This window comes from Pygocentrus nattereri, chromosome 21 (genome assembly GCF_015220715.1).
Source record: "Pygocentrus nattereri isolate fPygNat1 chromosome 21, fPygNat1.pri, whole genome shotgun sequence".
Classification (NCBI taxonomy): domain Eukaryota; kingdom Metazoa; phylum Chordata; class Actinopteri; order Characiformes; family Serrasalmidae; genus Pygocentrus; species Pygocentrus nattereri.
Genome location: NC_051231.1, coordinates 35,334,235 through 35,340,234, shown reverse-complemented (window position 1 = coordinate 35,340,234; position 6,000 = coordinate 35,334,235). Strand labels below are relative to the sequence as shown.

Below are 6,000 nucleotides of genomic sequence, written 5' to 3'. Positions count from 1 at the left end.
AAAAAATAAAACCAACGTTCATAATATATATTCATAGTGATTGATCATTACTTTCCATTTGATTAGAATTAAATGGAAAATTAGTATTAGTATTAAATAACTTTACTTGTATTTATTTTTATCATTTATTTAGTAAAATTGTTATAATAATAAGTAAATTAAACAAAAAAAGTAAATGCATTATTTATGTTTTATTGTATTAATATTTTTGCCAATGAGACTTACTTTTCTTTTACAATAAAAATGAATGACATTTTCTTCTTTGTATTTATTATCATTATTATTATTGTTACAATATAAACAGAGTCCGTTCTACAGTTTCTCATTAGACTGAATGAATAACCGACTCTAAATGTAGGTATTGTGATATAAACCGAGTCCGTTCTACAGTTTCTCATTAGACTGAATGAATAACCGGCTCTAAATGTAGGTATTGTGCTATAAACTGAGTCCGTTCTACAGTTTCTCATTAGACTGAATGAATAACCGACTCTAAATGTAGGTATTGTGATATAAACCGAGTCCGTTCTACAGTTTCTCATTAGACGGAATGAATAACCGACTCTAAATGTAGGTATTGTGATATAAACCGAGTCCGTTCTACAGTTTCTCATTAGACTGAATGAATAACCGACTCTAAATGTAGGTATTGTGATATAAACCGAGTCCGTTCTACAGTTTCTCATTAGACGGAATGAATAACCGACTCTAAATGTAGGTATTGTGATATAAACCGAGTCCGTTCTACAGTTTCTCATTAGGCTGAATGAATAACCGACTCTAAATGTAGGTATTGTGATATAAACCGAGTCCGTTCTACAGTTTCTCATTAGACTGAATGAATAACCGACTCTAAATGTAGGTATTGTGATATAAACTGAGTCTGTTCTACAGTTTCTCATTAGGCTGAATGAATAACCGACTCTAAATGTAGGTATTGTGATATAAACCGAGTCCGTTCTACAGTTTCTCATTAGACTGAATGAATAACCGACTCTAAATGTAGGTATTGTGATATAAACCGAGTCCGTTCTACAGTTTCTCATTAGGCTGAATGAATAACCGACTCTAAATGTAGGTATTGTGCTATAAACCGAGTCCGTTCTACAGTTTCTCATTAGGCTGAATGAATAACCGACTCTAAATGTAGGTATTGTGATATAAACCGAGTCCGTTCTACAGTTTCTCATTAGACTGAATGAATAACCGACTCTAAATGTAGGTATTGTGATATAAACCGAGTCCGTTCTACAGTTTCTCATTAGACTGAATGAATAACCGACTCTAAATGTAGGTATTGTGATATAAACCGAGTCCGTTCTACAGTTTCTCATTAGACTGAATGAATAACCGACTCTAAATGTAGGTATTGTGATATAAACCGAGTCCGTTCTACAGTTTCTCATTAGGCTGAATGAATAACCGACTCTAAATGTAGGTATTGTGATATAAACCGAGTCCGTTCTACAGTTTCTCATTAGACTGAATGAATAACCGACTCTAAATGTAGGTATTGTGATATAAACCGAGTCCGTTCTACAGTTTCTCATTAGACTGAATGAATAGCCGACTCTAAATGTAGGTATTGTGATATAAACCGAGTCCGTTCTACAGTTTCTCATTAGGCTGAATGAATAACCGACTCTAAATGTAGGTATTGTGATATAAACCGAGTCCGTTCTACAGTTTCTCATTAGGCTGAATGAATAACCGACTCTAAATGTAGGTATTGTGATATAAACCGAGTCCGTTCTACAGTTTCTCATTAGGCTGAATGAATAACCGACTCTAAATGTAGGTATTGTGATATAAACCGAGTCCGTTCTACAGTTTCTCATTAGACTGAATGAATAACCGACTCTAAATGTAGCTATTGTGATATAAACGAGTCCGTTCTACAGTTTCTCGTTAGGCTGAATGAATAACCGACTCTAAATGTAGGTATTGTGATATAAACCGAGTCCGTTCTACAGTTTCTCGTTAGACTGAATGAATAACCGACTCTAAATGTAGGTATTGTGATATAAACCGAGTCCGTTCTACAGTTTCTCGTTAGACTGAATGAATAACCGGCTCTAAATGTAGGTATTGTGATATAAACCGAGTCCGTTCTACAGTTTCTCGTTAGACTGAATGAATAACCGACTCTAAATGTAGGTATTGTGATATAAACCGAGTCCGTTCTACAGTTTCTCATTAGGCTGAATGAATAACCGACTCTAAATGTAGGTATTGTGATATAAACCGAGTCCGTTCTACAGTTTCTCATTAGGCTGAATGAATAACCGACTCTAAATGTAGGTATTGTGATATAAACCGAGTCCGTTCTACAGTTTCTCATTAGACTGAATGAATAACCGACTCTAAATGTAGCTATTGTGATATAAACGAGTCCGTTCTACAGTTTCTCATTAGGCTGAATGAATAACCGACTCTAAATGTAGGTATTGTGATATAAACCGAATCCGTTCTACAGTTTCTCGTTAGACTGAATGAATAACCGGCTCTAAATGTAGGTATTGTGATATAAACCGAGTCCGTTCTACAGTTTCTCGTTAGACTGAATGAATAACCGACTCTAAATGTAGGTATTGTGATATAAACCGAGTCCGTTCTACAGTTTCTCGTTAGACTGAATGAACAACCGACTCTAAATGTAGGTATTGTGATATAAACCGAGTCCGTTCTACAGTTTCTCGTTAGACTGAATGAATAACCGACTCTAAATGTAGGTATTGTGATATAAACCGAGTCCGTTCTACAGTTTCTCATTAGGCTGAATGAATAACCGACTCTAAATGTAGGTATTGTGATATAAACCGAGTCCGTTCTACAGTTTCTCATTAGGCTGAATGAATAACCGACTCTAAATGTAGGTATTGTGATATAAACCGAGTCCGTTCTACAGTTTCTCGTTAGACTGAATGAATAACCGACTCTAAATGTAGGTATTGTGATATAAACCGAGTCTGTTCTACAGTTTCTCGTTAGGCTGAATGAATAACCGACTCTAAATGTAGGTATTGTGATATAAACCGAGTCCGTTCTACAGTTTCTCATTAGGCTGAATGAATAACCGACTCTAAATGTAGGTATTGTGATATAAACCGAGTCTGTTCTACAGTTTCTCATTAGACTGAATGAATAACCGACTCTAAATGTAGGTATTGTGATATAAACCGAGTCCGTTCTACAGTTTCTCATTAGGCTGAATGAATAACTGTAGTACGTACAATAAAAGTAAAAGGCAGGTATAAACGAGTAAGAGTGAATACAGACCTGAGCACATTGAGTGTGAAAAGAGGCAGAAAGCCTGAAGAACAGAGGGATGGGTGAAGGTAGAGCTCCCTGTTACAAACAAACACACTGCATCATTTGCATGAATCACGAAAGACGCACCGTCCAGACCTTCTCCAGTTACAGTCAACACTTCCTGCTTCAGAACCAAATCCACTGAAAACATCTCCTCACCTTCACTCAGCTCAGCCGGAGCTGACCGTTCAGACGGTCACTGAGTAAACAGGGTTAATTCAGCGCTGAGCGCAGCTGAGCGAGTCGCTCCACTCTGTAATCCAGCTCTAACGCTGACAGACAGGCGCACTGCCTCTGTTTACTGACACACTGTCCACAAACGCAGCGTGTGATTTGTGGGCTGGAGCCGCCGCAGTCCAGACTAACTTTAGAGGCAGCTAAGAAAAGAATCCAGAAAGAAACTTGGAGAACGGACAGAACAGGAAGCCCGAAAACTCCTGCACTCCTCCATCTCCTCAGATCAGAACCAGAACCAGAATAGCAATAAGAATCAGAATTGGATCAGAATCAGATTCAGAATCAGATTCAGGATCATAAAAAGAATCAAATAAAATTTGAATCAGATTTTGAATCAGAGGAGTGATAAGAACTAGAGTACCAAGAATCGGATTTATACACACTCTTAACAAAAGACGGTTCTTCAAGAGTTCTTCAGTCCAAAATATGGAACAGTCAAAGAACAATCAAAGAACCCTTTGCATAATTTAAGAGGTTCTTTGCATGATGAAATGGCTCTTCAGACTGATGGAGAATTTTTGCTGTAGATGGTTCTACACAGAATCTTTTTAAAAAGGGTTCTATGTAGCACAAAAAAAAGACTTCCACTATTCTTAAAAGTCATATGGGTACGATATAGAACCGATTCTGTGGAGAGTTGTAGAGAATTTGAATCAGAAACAGAATCGGAAACAAAATTAATAATAGAATTAGATTTACATCAGTAACAGTAATATTCTTGCGCCTCAGGCACCGTTTAAGGTGGAACGGGAACATTCGAACAAGAAGCTGGAGAACGAGAAGCTTCAGCCTCGTAAAAAATCAAACGTTGAGAGACGTTTTCCAAGAACCTGATCCACTTTTGTGAAAAGTTTCCTGCTGGAGATGCGAGAAAATCGGCTACAGCTGAGATTAAAGCTCAAGCAGAGCGAAGCGAGTCTGTGTTTTGCTCAGATTGTATTTTTAGCTCATATTTACAGCCAAGATGCTAAAACGTCACTTGAATACGATGCATATATAACGTCGTGGCTCCCAAGGCGGTTTGATTTTTGTTGAAAGGACAAAACGGCTCTTCTTAACATTTGGGTCGTGACCCCTGAGCTAAAATAAAGAAAACCACAAACACAGAACCTCAACCAGCACTTATGAAAAAGAACCATAGTACTAGAAATATTACAGCTGACAGCAGTTTAGCCCCGCCCATTCAGCCTAGAACACAACAGAGCTCATTTACATACATCAGTCTTAAAGGCGCAGTAACAGAACAGCCTGATGCTGGACGGGATAGAGAGAGGCTGGAAAACGACCAGGTGATGACGACGCACTGCTTTGATAAACAAATCCATGTTAATGTTACATGTGGAGCTCGAAAAACACACAAAAGTGTTGAATGAGCTTTTTACGGGATCCAGCAGTTAAACGTAAAACTAACTTATCTTTTATCCTAATTTTAAAAAGCTAAATATATGGAGAAATAAATAACAAAGACTTTAAAAACAGAAAACAACCAAACTTACTGCAGTACCAACTAATCTCTATATATTGATTATTTGCACCATAATAAATCTCCTGTTATCTTCATGTGTACTGACCTCTTTATCCTTGGGGTCAGTCTGGCCGCAGAAAGGTGAACCTCCAGGAAAAGACTGTGATTAAAACTGTTACTCAGGTTTGGTGTCCGGCACCTGGTTACTCTGCAAAAATGGTGTCAATCATTAATTTAGAGACGTTAAAACACTGAATCGTCAAACTGACCCCAAACATAACAGCAGGCATAAGCACAGCAGCGGGTATGGACGCGGTTATGGTCACTTAAACCGGACATGTCCACTCTTTAAAGCTTTAGAAGGTTCTTCGGGGTCATTAAGCTGTAGCTGTAGTGGAGTAAGAGTGGAGCCCTGAGCGCTGAAGGCCTGGAGGCTGACTGACCCTCAGCGGAGCCGCTCTGCGGCTGTTTAAGCCGCTAACAGCAGCGCTGAGATGGGAGATGATGGAAAGCAGGAGAAGACGTGAGTCTGGAGGACAAGCGGAGCGGCGATGACGTGGGCAGTAAAAGTTTAGCTCGGAAAAAAAACACGGAGATCTTTGTGAGTGTCGCTCGGCTCGGCTCGGCTCGGCTCGGCTCGGCTAGGCCGTGGAGCGGCGGAGGCGCGCTTACCTGCTGTGGAGCCTCTGATCTTCCCGGTTCCTGGATGCTCCTCTCGAGGCTTTTGTTCTCGGCCAACTGACATGGAGCCAGTCCGAGGAGGGCGCGCGCACTGTGGAGTTCCCCCAGCGCCTCCGTAAAAACTACAGAACTACAGACTTCCCTCCCAGAGAGAGAGAGGGAGAGAGAGAGGGAGAGGGGGGGGCAGTCTGTGAAGGACTGAAAGTTCTCCGGACCTCCTGCTCCTTCCTCGAGCGAGCAGAGGAAAAGTGAATTTCAGGCTAAATGCGGAAAAAGCCACGCCCACCACACTCACTCTCACACAC

The 6,000-nt window shown here is 39.8% G+C and overlaps 1 protein-coding gene across 3 annotated transcripts in view; it reads right to left on the bottom strand.

Moving 5' to 3' along the window:
* stk38b (serine/threonine kinase 38b) overlaps positions 1-5,973 on the bottom strand; it is a 42,646-nt gene extending 36,673 nt beyond the window's left edge. The window contains exons 1-3 of one of the 3 annotated variants that reach the window (XM_037531983.1): positions 5,687-5,973; positions 5,121-5,222; positions 3,280-3,348 (exon numbers count right to left, since the gene is read on the bottom strand). The gene's annotated coding sequence lies outside the window, so the exon portion shown is untranslated. The remainder of the gene's footprint in view (positions 1-3,279; positions 3,349-5,120; positions 5,223-5,686) is intronic. The other 2 variants (XM_037531984.1, XM_037531985.1) reach the window with 2 other exon arrangements.
* Positions 5,974-6,000: the final 27 nt, after the last annotated feature.